The sequence below is a fragment of the Pangasianodon hypophthalmus genome, chromosome 6, assembly GCF_027358585.1.
Source record: "Pangasianodon hypophthalmus isolate fPanHyp1 chromosome 6, fPanHyp1.pri, whole genome shotgun sequence".
NCBI lineage: Eukaryota > Metazoa > Chordata > Actinopteri > Siluriformes > Pangasiidae > Pangasianodon > Pangasianodon hypophthalmus.
The window spans coordinates 5,392,779-5,407,039 of record NC_069715.1 but is presented as its reverse complement, the minus strand read 5'-3'; the positions used below and the strand labels follow the sequence as shown (position 1 = coordinate 5,407,039).

Sequence of the window (14,261 nt, the reverse complement as noted above, 5' to 3'; positions counted from 1 at the left end):
TTTGGAAAGTTATGTGGAAAAAAGACATTCTGAATCTGTGACTTCCGTTCAAACGGCTAACATACAATAAGTTTGCATTCTTGTGTGCATACAATTCAGGGTTACATAATCCTCTCTGAATTGCACACGCTCCTCTGTCGTGCATAAACGAAGGATTTCGCAAGCAGATAATGGCATCTAGCTACACTCTCATAAACTCCGCACCCCTGACAGGCCATCAGCGATGAGGGTTATTAATGGGGAATCATTAAACGCTTCATATTTACCAGGAATCTGAGCTTGTTTAATGATTATCAGTGCTGGGATTCACTTCCTCATAAATAACACAGTGGTGCAGTAGTTGGAGAACTCTGAGCATTCATTCATCTTTAGTAACTGATTTATCGTGGTCAGGGTCGCAGTGGAGCCGAAGTCTATCAAGGGGACCCTGAGGTGGGAATACCCCCTGGATGCACACACACACACACACACACACACACACCTTCACATCTAGGGGCAGTTTAGCATCTAGCCAATCCACCTGCCATGTTTTTAGGAGATGGATGGAAACTAGAGAACCTGGAAGAACACAACATTCCACACATACTGTAACCCAAGCTCAGTCCAAATAACACCTCCAAAATTTGTCTCAGTGACAGACTTGTGTTCAATCAGGAAGCAGTCTGTCATCATGATTTACTGCTACAAGATGTTGGACATGACCCAAGCGACTGAAAATCAGGAGATGTATAATTTTTAATCACCTGAATTAATACATACTAACGTAACGTAATTCATAATGTAACACCAAAGAAAAAAGTTTTTTTTTTTTTTTTCCCCAAATGCTCCCCTTCAAGGGTTTTGGATAGTTCATATGTAGGTTCCTAAAATGGTTCTACTTGGAACCTGTTCTGATTGGGAATCACTAGGTTTTAGGGTTCTACATAGAAAATCTAAGAATTATTTCTAATATTACTAATATTTCAATAATCTAGCATTATGTATTAACTATGTATGCTGCAGAAGTTTGTATCGCACATGCTTTCTGGGTGGCAAAAAAGGAAAATGGATTTCTGTATCACAATTTATTTAAAAAAAAAAAAAAAAAATAGTTAGAAATAAAGTGTGGGTGTATGCAGCAAGATAACAATCAAAAAATCAACAGAAATCATTTTGGAAGGAAACAGAAGAACATTTTGCCCTCTCAGTCTTCAAATCTGATCTCATGAAGACAGTGTATGACATTTGGCAGAGCTACAACAGATACACTGCCTTCCAGAATTATTGGCACCCTAAATAAAAATGAGAAAAAGTATTGACTGACATAAATTTTGCACCCAAACAATCAGAGAAAGTATTTATCTTTGTTCCAACTAAAAGTAATTCCCATTAGAGCTACTTTTTAAAAAATTACAGTAGTTTTCCCTCAAATACAGTATATATGTGTCAAAAGTATTGACACCTCTATGGAACATTTGCAAACAAACTGTCATTCTTGAAAAACTTGAAATTTTTTTGTTCTTATCAGTCCTAAGGAACAGAATATTAAATGTAAGTAATGGTGCTGATCATTTTGAACCCATTGTTTTGTAGAAATAAAAACCCTACACTAATTAAAAAAAAGGGTTTAAAAGATAAAATAAAATAAATATGTGATTTTGTATTTTTCAGGTCAAAATATTGTAAAATACTTATTATATGCATTATTTTTTTAATATATTTTACAAATAATTACATAGGGCACTGTATGTCATGCAAAAGAAACTTTTGACGTGATATTATTTTCATTTTTTTATTTCGTTAAAAATATCCTAACGTAACTATTTGACCATTTCTGTTAATAATGTGATTATTAAGGAACACTAATAGGCGCCTGGCTAGCTCAGTTGATAGAATGCATATCTCAGGATCAGGGGTTTAAGCCCCTTGCTGGACGCCAACCCCAGCCACAGGAGGTGCACAGGCTAGTGCGCTCTCAGTGCCGGTCCCAAGCCCGGATAAATGGAGACGGTTACATCATGAAGGGCATCCGGTGTAAAACCTGTGCCAAATCAATATGCGGACAACGGAAGGTGATCCACTGTGGAGACCCCTAACGGGAGCAGCTGAAGGAACAAAAACATTAAGGAAACCTACTAAACTACATGTCTTGATGATAAAAATGAAATATCGTTGTCTTTATTTTGTCCTAGGGGTATGCAATTTATTGCACTCAAATATATTATATAAAAATTTGAATCAAGTAAATTTTATGTGCTTCAATGAATCAATGAATCAATCAGTGAATGAGTGAATCATTTTTATTGTTTAATTGTGTACATCAGCAGTAAAAAGGCCATATCACATCCTTCATGAGCTGAATTGTGTGTGCTCGATTGGAATTAATTGGATTGGAATGTCCTGGTCCTTCTAACCATCTTATTTGCATATAACATCCCTAGAAGTATGTGCTACGTGCATTCAGGCTTCTCCCAGGCCAGCAAACAGCAGCGTTCACCAGTTCAGACACGCTCCATATCTGCAGCTTTTCTAAATTTATTGTCTCACGTCTCTAAAAGCATTCACCTGAGAATGGAGAGGCAACGAGGCATCACGTATCAGTTCAATCTGAGCTTTATCTTTGGAACACACACACACATACATATACACACATATACACACATACACACACACACCCTGCCTTGTCCTTTTTTCACACTGGTTTATGGGCTTTCACTGGCGTGAGAAGCAGCATGGAGATTGTGATGTGTCCTGTGTGCAACCTGTATAAACCAAAGAGGATGGCTGAATAGTGGTCCTTATCTTTATTAGACAAAAATCTGATAATAATTCAATTGATGGAGCTATCGTTATGGAAGATAAAGCATCATGCAACGCTGACTAAGATGAAATTTAAAGCACTTCTGTAAGTGGATCTGGATAAGAGTGTCTGTTAAATACTGTAAATGTAAATGCAAATTTCTACCTGACTATCTATTTTCTTTAATAATTTATTACTAATGATAATTGTAAACGTTTAGTCTTACTTTTAAAATCTGAATCTTTGCGTACATTCTATAGATGGGTATCTGCATCACGAGACATGTGGACGAACACTGCAGATCTTCTCAAGCTATTACTCAAATCATACTATTCTGTCTAATAAATGGCTAACGCCTTCACAGAAAAAGAGCCGGATGATGGACTGAGGAAATATGGAGCGATAAACACTTTTGGTACTTCTGTTCAGAAGAACTTGTACCAGATAACAGACAGAACCAACACGGCAACCAGGGATGGCTGTAAAGAGCTTGTCTTGATTCTCAAGTAATTAATATAAGATTGTACATTTTAACTTCTAGGGTGTATTCCTAATTCATTCTTAGTAAAGCTGTATCTGAATAAAGCTTTTGCTTCAGGTGATGAGACAGAGACTAATGCGGATCAACATAAGAAACTCTTTTCACATGTTAAATGTATAATTCTTTAAAATGTGGCAGTAATATTGTTTATCTATAAATAGATTAAGTCTTAAATGTAGAGGTAATGGCAGCATGTTTCAGTGGAATTGGAATGAACACTTTAAATGTGACTTTTCCTTTTTTCCATTCAGGATTCAGGAAAGGCCGTAGTTTTCCGAACGTGGAGTGTGATGGCGTATGTGTCCAAAAACTAACAAAAATTTAGATCCTGACATAGAAGTCAGAGTTTCCAAGGTGACGCACAGCATCTATTTGGTATTTATTACTCCGCATACTCTAATATAGATTTGTTTGGTTATCTGGTAATATTCTATCATGTCCAATGCTGATGTGGGATTTGTGATTAAGCAACTTTTTCATGTTATAGATCATATCACAACCTGAAGGAGGTTTTAGCTGGAGCATCAAACATGCCAGTTGTTCATGTGGGAATGAGCATTCAAAGAACGTGCATTATAATGCGTTACAATGCATGAAAAAGGAAAATAGAGCTGCATTAATTTTTTAAATGCCAACCATGTTGCTGCATATATTGTTACATGAGCTTCGTCATGGTCCAAGTCTTCTGTATAATAACAGAGAGTCACACAGAGAATGTACAGGAATGTGGGAGAGGCTGAATGAGAGCAAGCAAGCGTGCGTGTGTGGGTGTGTGTGGGTGTGTGTGTGTGTGTGTGTGAGAAAGAGAGGGAGATGACTATCACTACTTTTCTCATTCATAGTTAAGGACCATCATCTCCCGGTTGTTGCTGTAGGAGTGTTGTGTTGTTCACTCACTGCTACCTTTGAAGTGCTTATAAATGTCACCACTCTCATTTCTTACACACCTGATACGGCGGAGCAAAGTACACACCACGCCGAGACCGGCCAATCAGAACAGCCTGTCTTCATGTCTTCATCATACCTTTCCTCACTCCTCAATATTGCCATGACTGACAGCTTCAGTGTTGTTTTCTTTGCTCCAGCACACCTGATCCAGGTCAATAACTGACAATCAGGCTACTGATACACTGCAAAGCTCTGCAGGGAAATTCAGAACTGCAAAACAAATAAAAAATCCTGAAAAATGAACACTGCCTGTTTGGTGGAAAGTGTAACCACAAGCTATGGAGTAAAACATAATGAACACAATTGTGCATTGTTTTGTACTGGATTTACAATGCTAATGTAGCTAACAAGTAAGGGATGTGTATTGCTTCCAGTTTACCTTAATGCAAACTGCTACTTAATCTAAATCTAAATAATCACACACACCTCAAAAGACATTTAAAAAAAAAAAAATTAGGAAAAAAGTACACTACTTAGTAAACTTATTGCAGTTTTGAGTTTATTCAGATGACACACTAGCCATATACACTTACTGGTACCAAATTTGCACAAGAGCTTTTCCACCAGCAGAAAGCAAAATTGCAAAACAATAACTATTATTAATTTACAAAAAAAAAAAAAAAAAAAAAAGATGTCTTTCTCAAAATGATCAGAAATCTTCTCAGATAATGACTTAATTTTACAGCAGTAACGTTGGTTTTATATTTGAGATTCGCTTCACAGGTTATCTCTACCTGTCAATTATCAACACACACTCATGTCTACACTCTTTTATTTACTTTGCATGTGTGGTCATTAACGTAATTATTATTCGTAAATGACTCATAACACTCCCACTAAATGTTCGTGCAATTTATCATGTTGCACTTATGCAACATTAAGTTAGCACTCTTTAGTGGAAAGTCATTAAATCAGGGCCTTACTGTACTTTTCTCCAGGTATAGATTACAGGATAATTGCAGTAAACTTAAATAAACTTCCAGTATACTTAAAATATATTTTTTTTAAGAGGAACATGATCTTTGTAGCTTCAGTGCTTCAATGCTAATTTGGCACACCAAATCTCTTGGCTGATCATATACACTTTGAGTAAACAGAAGAGTGTGCAAACTGAATTCTCAGCATTGTTTTATTATTATTTTTTTTTTAACTTTATTCTGCTAAATAATAAAGCTAATGTGAACTGAGCCATCTTAAAGCTCTTGAAGGTTAATCATGAGCCAGTGAATTGTGCATGCTCATCCAGAGGGCCGTGCTTTACACAAACACTGTTTACACCCCGCTGTCCATCACTGCTTCAATAATTATAAAGATACACTGTAATTATCTAAAGTTAATGAGCGAAGTTAGCTCTGGCGTGTTCTCAAAGAACTGCTTCAGTACTTTTCACCCAGTGCTTTAAGCTAATAGTTTACCTGTGACTCAGTCATAATCCTCAAATTAGAAAATAAAGACCTGTTCCAGTCTCTCGAACCTTCAGTGCCTTCACTGATACGGACAAATCAGCAAAAGTGTTGCAGTTCAGAAAGGAGATTTTATTGTCTGGGATGTATTATGCACCAATTAAGATGTGAGTGCGTGTGTGTGTGTGTGTGTGTGTGTGTGTGTGTGTGTGTGTGTGTGTGTGTGGGTGGGTGGGTGGGTGTGATGTGAATTGCATTATGCACTAATTTTAGTCTTTAAAAAACAATTGGCATTAGAACACGAATCATTATTATCGAATATAATTGCGTGTGTGTGGACTGCGAACTCTTCGCGTGAGCCTGCATAGTGTGTGTGTGTGTGTGTGTGTATGTGTGTGTGTGCTGAATTCCTGCAGCATTCAGCAGGTTCCACTAATTGTTTTACTGCAAATACCACACTCATGAACAATCTCCCATTCTCTCGTTCGAGGCTGGTTCTCTTTAAACCTACTGTTCGAGTCACTAAAGCACTTGGCATGTGTCCCGAGTCCCGAGTACCACAGTGCTGGTGAAGAATCGATTCTGATTGGTCAGCACGGCTTGGACAGCGGGGTGGGTAAAAACTTAATCACACACTTATGTTAATGCACGTCTGTACACTTTCTATAGTAACAGCTTATACAGTATGGTGAATGCATTATGGTGTTTTAAAAAACAGTGATGAGAATATTGTTGATATGGTGAAGGAGATATTCACTTAACGCTTCTGGAAGGAGTCTCCAGTATCAGAGAGGAAAAGCTGTAACTTTAAGGATGTTTTTGCATATAGACTGTTCAGTCTGTTTGACTCAAGCCGTGGAGTGTGTCCACCTCTGTGCAGTTCTTTAAGCAGGTTAGAGCACAGAAATCACACTCAGGACCAAAACAACCAATCCGAGAGCGTCTGAGTGAAGAGGTCTCCATCTGCTTGGGAAAATGATTCGACTCGGAATCGACTCACTGCAGGAAGTGAACTAAATACGCCGTGTCTTCTGAGTTGCAGCTGTAGCAATGCAGAAATGCAATGTGTTCTGGAGGCTTGGACCAACAAACAAAAAGAGACCGTAAACGCTGGATATAACACACAAAATATTTAAAACTAGTTATTTATGTTATTAATTATCTGGTCATTTATTGAGCGCTGGCTCTATGTTCTCCGAGCTTGAGTGATTTTTTGTGATTTCTACACACATGGGAAAACTTTGTACAATTTTGCATCACCTTTCCAATGAATAAAAGATTTTTACAAGAATGTTTAAAGCCCTACACAACCGCCAGCCAAAGTATTTGTGTTTTGATTCATTTAATGATGTGCAGTGTGAAACTAAAAAAACCGAATAGCAAACAAACCAAAAGTATCAATTTTGCTCTGATTCAGACTAATATTTGTGAAAGCGCCTCACATTTTCCGACACACGAGTGTCTTCGAGATGGAGGACTGTGTATCAGTAACATAAGCTGCATTTTTTTGTGAGGTGAGGAAACGACTGTTTATAGCTGCTGTAACATGAATAATAACAGGAACTATTTTGTTTCATGGTCATTCCACATCACTACACATAACTATAAATGAATAAGCAGATGTCATTCTTTAAGAAATAACTTGTTCACATTGGCAGATTATTGAGGTGTAAGAATAACAAATATATCGTGTCTGATATACTGTATGTACTTGAATACTTATTTCGTGAACATTAGATAACAATATTTTAATTTGACGCTCCAAATGGATATTATGCAGCTTCTCCAAAGATTTTTTTTTTCCTGGAGTGATTTCTGAAAGAAATAAAAAAAAAAAGTCACAAAACTAGAATAAACAACCAAGCAAATTGCAGTTGAGTTATTGCCTGTTGACTTTTTGCACAGTTTTACTACCTTCCATGCCTGAACCGAATGTTTTAAAGCCACTGAAGCCACTTTTCCCAAGATCCAGGCCTCTAAAGATGGAGCACAACAGCCCGAGGCGCACGAGCTCAGGACTTTCATGTGCGTCATAATTACTGTGGCTCTTTATTAGCAGCTGCCGGTTGTTCTGTCTCTCACTGGATCGGAGTCAAATCGGAATTGGCAGTTAACACCTGAAAGACAAGATAATGGAGTTGGTGGCAGATTTATTGCACACACGACGCTGAGAGACATGACCTAAAATACACAGAAAACGTAAAATGTCTCCACTGAACGCTTGCATGCTTCTGTAAGACCCTGCGATAGAGCTGCTGCAGAACAGCCGGCTCCGTGTGACGCCGCAGTCTGCTTAACACAGCAGTTTAGGAAGCTTTTTGTCTGCACGTTTCCTCAGGTGGATACATTAGGTGTTGTTTTAAATGACAGGTTTGGGCTCATAGTGATTCAGTGCAGGCACAGAGAGAGAGAGAGAGAGAGAGAGAGAGAGAGAGAGAGAGAGAGAGAGGGGATTGAGAGGAATGCCAAAGTAGGAGGAGAAGCAGGCAGTGTGAGAATCCAACTCTGCTGTTTCTCGTGGCTTCATGCCACCAGCAAGACAGAGAGCAAGTATGTGAGATAGAGAGAGAGAGAGAGAGAGAGAGAGAGAGAGAGAGAGAGGAAAACGTACATCCTAGCCTTGCAGTGACAGCAGTTTATTTAGGATGTGCACTCTTCTAAACAAAGTGACTTTTGTTCTACTCTCTTTTCAATTCCCACCCTCCCTCTCTCCCTCCCTCCTCCTCATCTTTCTTTCTATCTATCTATCTATCTATCTATCTCTATAGGTTTCTCTGAGGAAGTGTTTAGCATTTTTGGAAGGAGTCTCCAGTAAGAACATCAAGACAAACGTGTGTGTGTGTGCGTGTGTGTGTGTGTGTGTGTGTGTGTGTGTGTATAAAACCCGATGAAGCAGAACAGTACGTGATAAGTAGTTGGCAGACCAGGGGATTATCGCCTCTTGTTATCACAGATGAAGCTGTAAACGTCTACTGCCACGACACGCTCTATACAGCATGAGAAAGTCTGCTTCAAGCTACATACACACACCTCTCAATGGGAGAAGAGCTTATTACAGGATTGCACTGGATTCCCTTGTCGTTTTAGCAAATCCTTACGTTTAGATCACTTAGGGAATTATGCATTCCAGAGGTGTAATGAAATTCCATGATCTGTATCTGTGTCTTGCTTTAAACCCAAAATGACTGTAGCCTAAATAGAAAGACTTTTCTTTTAATTTGATTAAATTTGAACCAAACCACTGTAACCCGGAAATGCTTGAAAACACTGAAAACAACACTAAGAACAATAAGAAAAGAAAGAAATGGTAGAAACGTCAGCAGTTTCAGCATGGTGTACGAATTCTGTCTCTGACAGTTCCTCAACCTCAGCTACATCACTCCAGTTCATAATTGGTTTCAACTACAGATGTGTGCGGGACTGTGTTTTAATCCCACTCACGCAGTTATTCTTTTTGTTTATAATATCTATGCAATATTTTCTAACAAATTGAATTCGTTGCATTTCCCAAAATAGAAACAAATGAATAGTGCACGACCCTGTCCCTGATCCAGTTTCTCAGTAATGTCCAGCTGCAGGTTTTTTTTTTTTGTTATTAACTTCGAGAGAGAGAAAAAAAAGAGGGGCTGGCGAGAGATTTAAAAAAAAGCAATATAATGTGATGTTCAGTAGTAAGTTAAAAATTGTAATTGTGTCAAATCACAGCAGTGTAAGAGGAATAACACACTTCGGGCCATACTTTTATAGGAAAACAATCAATTATTTATCCATAACAGTATAGCCTGTCATATGTTATTCCTTTCTAAAGACCATCCATGAATAAGCATTCAGGACTATCAGGGGGTCTGAAAACACCCCCCCCCCCCCCCCCCCAAAAGCCCCACCACCCCACCTTTTTTAAGTATATGTGAATGTAGTTTGTTGTACGCTGGTTGTGAGTCATCAGTTGCCCCAGGCCTGGGAAAACTCTGCCTTAATGTTTCAAATTGTCTTCTGCAGACAATTACAAACTAGATGGGAAAGCTATAAAACGCAATCACACAAATCGTTTTTGTAAGGTGAGACAGTTAACACATTCACAATAAGCTGTAACATTTCTGTAAATGAAAATGTATCCCGGACGTTTCCTGACTGGAGCCGTTCGTTGCCCAGACTCTCACCTAAACGGAAAGAAAATTTCCAAAGCAACGCAGACAGGGGAGCTATAAAGCACACACTGGAGCGCAGAGAGGAAACACACTGCAGCACTTCACCTTTTCCTGTGACACCTATGCATTCCTTTCTGTGAACCTCTTGCACATAACAGCATTTCGATCCATACTTAGTGCTTCAACGGTTTTCCCCTAAATTGTTTTAAAATAGCTGGATGATGTACCTACACTCACACACCCACCCACTGAATAGCTGTTCTGGACATCCTGGAGCGGATGAGGGGTCTTGTTATGTTTGAATCAGGGTTAGCAGGTTACTCAAAAACCCCCCAGTTTAACAAGCCTCCACGCTGTCCAACAAAACACACCCTCGTACTACATCTCCTCCTCCTCGTCTTCTTGGCCAAAAGCTGAAAAATAATCCCACAATTAGAAAAACACACAGCTAGAACTCTTTTTCCCCTGGAGAAAAAGCTGTTCCAATTTACACATTTCTATTATACCTGCTAGTCAACACAAAAGACTGGCAAGTGTACTGTGAGAAAAGATACTGTTCCACAAAAGTACATGTAGTACTTTAGTACTACTAAAAGTAAACGCACTCACAAAGTTACAGCAGTGGTCCTTTAGGTCCAATTATGTCCATCTAACTAAAAGTACAAAACATATACCACCCCTTGTAACAAGGATGTTTCAGTGACTGGAGTGCCGTTTGTGTCCCACTGATATTACATTTACAAATATGCATGTAAAGCGTGTAAAGTGTCCTTCACAACAACCTATGGACTGAATTAAGATCAAAAGTTATGCTAATAGTTACACAGGCAAAGATACTTGTATTCAGAGATGAGCTAAGCACCTGATTAAGTCCATTTTCTGGGTGTGCTGTTCAAATTACCTGCTACACATTTCCAAGGTCGCCAGATTTTCATCTGAGACGGGGTTTTCCAATAGCGTCTAGACCAACGCCTTTAAACACAAGCATTTGCTTTTAAGCCTGAAATAAAAACAGGGATAGAAGACATGGATTGAAGCATAAATAGTGGTTTTCCCCCTTTGCTGTCAAATGTAATAGGATGTAACAAGAAACATTATGAAAGTAAAAAAGACTAACACAGTGATATATGAATGAGAAGATGTCAAGCATTGAAATAAATCTAATAGGAGTCTTTTATCTTGGCTGCATGAGTAGTCCTAATTATAATTATAACATTAATCATTAAGATGGCTTTCAGCCTCATTATTTGGGATTATTTAAAATAGCACTTGATCCAGCACAGCCTATTACTTTGCATTTAACTTTTTTTTTATGTCATGCTCTGACAGGTTCTTGTGTGCACAACTTAATGAAGCCATTAGACACTTAAACAAGGTCATGAAATCATAAAGTGTGTGAGAGATGTACGCTATTTTATCACCCTTTTAATTCACTATTTTGAGTTGTCTAATAAATAACATATTAAAAAAAGTTTGGGCCATGGTTTAAAGAATAAGCTGACCAAGTACTTATCTGCTACACTTACAGCTCACGTATAATCAGAAATACAGTATAATCATTAAGCTTACTCACTCACTTTCAGAAACTGCTTTATACTGATCAAGGTCATGGTGATCATCATTAAAATACTTAAAAAATTATTATTTTTGCATTTAATGTGTGAATTTAACATCTCATGCGCTCATCCTTTTCCAAGAGTCATTCATTATCGCTTATGAAAAATGTACAACATTCACTCAATCCTGTTACCTGAACACATTCACCCCTAGGAAACATTTGGAATATTCCATAATTTGCATCTTCTGAATTTCCTGAAGATCATAAAAGGAAGAAAAATAAGTTCTCTCATTTTTAAAAAATTCATTTTCAGAGGTATTACAATAATGACTAAGAAAGTCACTGAATGTACAACACTGTTACCCAAACTATAGATTGCAAGTAAATTATTAATATAAAAATTTAAGTAAATGATTAGAATAGCCTTAATTTCCCCATGTCTTTAGCATGTGTGCTAGCTGGAGTTAGCTATATTTTGTGTATTTGCTAACTCTATGTTAAAAGCCAAAGCTGTTACTTAAGGGCCATTGCTGGGCCCTTGAGCAAGGCCCTTAACTCTCAGCTGCTCAGTTGTGTAAATGAGATTAATGTAAGTTGCTCTGGATAAGGGCGTCTGCCAAATGCCGTAAAAGTAAATGTACATGTAGCATTGCCGCTTCACAGCTCCAGGGTTCCCAGTTCATTCCTGAACTCGGGTTACTGTCTAGGAATCTTTGCAACCTGGAGTTTCCTCCAGGTTCTCAGGTTTTCTTCCGAACTCCCAGAAAACATGCCACTTGGTGGACTGGCTATGCTAAATTGCCCTTAGGTGTGAATGAGTGTGTGAATGTGTGTGTGCATGGTGTCCTGCAATGGACTGGCATCCCATCCAGGGTGTATTCCCTTGTACTGGCTTTGCGCCCAGTGTTCCTGGGATAGGCTCCGGATGCACCACAACCCTGACCAGGATAAAGTGACTGAGAGAGTATTGGGCATTTTAAGCATCTCACTGTGAACAGTATTGGCAAGAGTGGCAGTGACAGTGCACACGGTTGTCTAAAACGGGACTAGTTAACTAAAGTTTGTAATAAAATTCTTTGCTTACAGTGGCCCACATAAGCGACTAACATGACTGAATGGCTGCAACAGTTACCTTTTAAAGCTTCACCATTTGTGAAATCTTTTGAGTGACCAATGATTAAAAAAAATGTTGCTATTTGACAGATATAAGCCAATGCTCCATTTATTTGCTCACCTTTCTAAACATTGTGCAGGTGTTCAGCTCTATTTATCTCCATAAAGTTATTACTGCACCTAGAGGTCCAAAATGGGAACTGCAACAAGCACCACTGGGACGGGAATCATGCCGTCCCATGTCGGCTGGAGGAGCAGCAGACAGGACAGTTAATGACAGGGTTACCAGGGTCACAATTTTTACATCAACCTGGGCTAATTTAGAAATACTCCACAGCTGCCAAGATCAACTTTTATAGCAAATCCAATACATTTCTGCAAACAAAAGCATAGTATAAGTGCAGCCAGCATGTTTATGATGTATAGAACCATTTCTGTTTTAAGAAATATTACAAACACTTGGAGAAGGAAAGGGGGATTATGGAGTAGCTAATGTCTGTACATCAGAAATGTGTGCACACTACAGCGAGCTTCTCTTGCAAAAACTGTGTCTCCCTGTTGCAGTGCCTGAATTTTTTGGGCTAGTTTCAGGTCGTTTGTTGGTTTTTGAGCTGTCATTGGTCTGGAAATTCACTAGACAGTAGCCCATAAATCAAATGTGATAGCATCCTTATTAATGTTGTCCTACCAGAGTCTATGATCACAAGCTACTGCTGATAATATCACTTCTGTGCATAGCAAAGATGTGTTACATCACCAGCTTTGTCTATGTCCTTGTCTTTGCTATGTTATTACAATGTGCGATATCTATAAGCACAATCAAAGCTCAAAAAACAAGTCAAATTCCTTGTATACTCTAATGCAGTGATTCTCAAAATGGGGTCCACGAAGCATAGACAGGGGTCTATTATTAATTAATTAATTAAGTTAATTTTTACAGTTATTAGCTGATTTGACTGGTCACTTGAAAGTTCAATCCAAACCTCAGTAACAAGTCTATAACCTCAAAAACAAGTCTATTTCAAACTGGACCTGTTGGTGGAAAGTTCAGGAATAAAAAGCCCTATAGTTCTAATAAATAGCCAAAATATTGTTCAAGATTCAACAGCTTCATTGTTATATGCACAAGCTTCCATGCACAATGAGATTCTTAGGTTGCATGCCCTCATGAGTGCTGCATTAGAGAATACTATACAACATAATAAAGATAATAATGTTAAAAAAAAACAAAAAACATTGTGCTGGATGTAGTGCAGATCTATTTGGCGAAAATGATCTACACTAAGGGTGCTCTTGGCCCTTGGTCATATTTACACTGAAGTAGTTTATAACTATTTACATGAGAAATAGCATGTGCATATTTAAATAATGAGCTTAATAGCTGAATAGATGGATTAGGTCATGATGGTAAAATCAGTTTGTACTCAAGAGCTCTGACTTTGGTTAAATACAGAAAGTTTGAGAACAACTACTCTTGTGTACAGTTCCTCTAACTCATCCTGAGTGTTTCTCAAATAAAAAAATGCTTCATCACTGCTCAGCCTGTGATTTACACACCAGTAGCGTGCATACAAACACACACACACACACACACACACACACAAAGAGAAGGCGCCAGAGATTGTTTTGATAAAAAGAGCAGTCCGTTAGTGAGTGTGTGTCCTCCTCTTCCCCCTCCACAGCCCCTCTGACCCTTTGGCACTGGCCGAGCAAACACAGTCTGCACGCAACGCCGGGCCACCAATGAATGATTAACGCGGTGAATGCGCGC

General features: G+C 38.5%; 1 long non-coding RNA gene across 1 annotated transcript; it reads right to left on the bottom strand.

The window, feature by feature from the left end:
- Positions 1–6,891: 6,891 nt before the first annotated feature.
- Positions 6,892–10,824, bottom strand: LOC113534519 (uncharacterized). Its single transcript, XR_008301952.1, has 3 exons — positions 10,721–10,824; positions 7,586–7,788; positions 6,892–7,486 (listed from the first exon to the last, which is right to left on the bottom strand). It is a non-coding gene; the product is annotated as an uncharacterized LOC113534519 (long non-coding RNA).
- Between the last annotated feature and the right edge of the window lie 3,437 nt (positions 10,825–14,261).